Consider the following 207-nt stretch of genomic DNA (forward strand, 5'->3'; position numbering starts at 1 on the left):
TGTCGATAATATAAAAATTTTATTATTTAATCAGAATTAATTCATAGTGTAATTAGAATAAAAAAATACGTCACTAATTTCGTCTTCAGTCCAGAATAATGCCTAATGTATAACGCATATTTCATATTTTCATACTCTCATAGGCACGCTTTACTTTTTATTTTATACAACTAATTAGATTCTATTTTAATACAACTGATTAGATTC

Source organism: Habropoda laboriosa, unplaced genomic scaffold (assembly GCF_001263275.1).
Source record: "Habropoda laboriosa isolate 0110345459 unplaced genomic scaffold, ASM126327v1 scaffold22, whole genome shotgun sequence".
NCBI lineage: Eukaryota > Metazoa > Arthropoda > Insecta > Hymenoptera > Apidae > Habropoda > Habropoda laboriosa.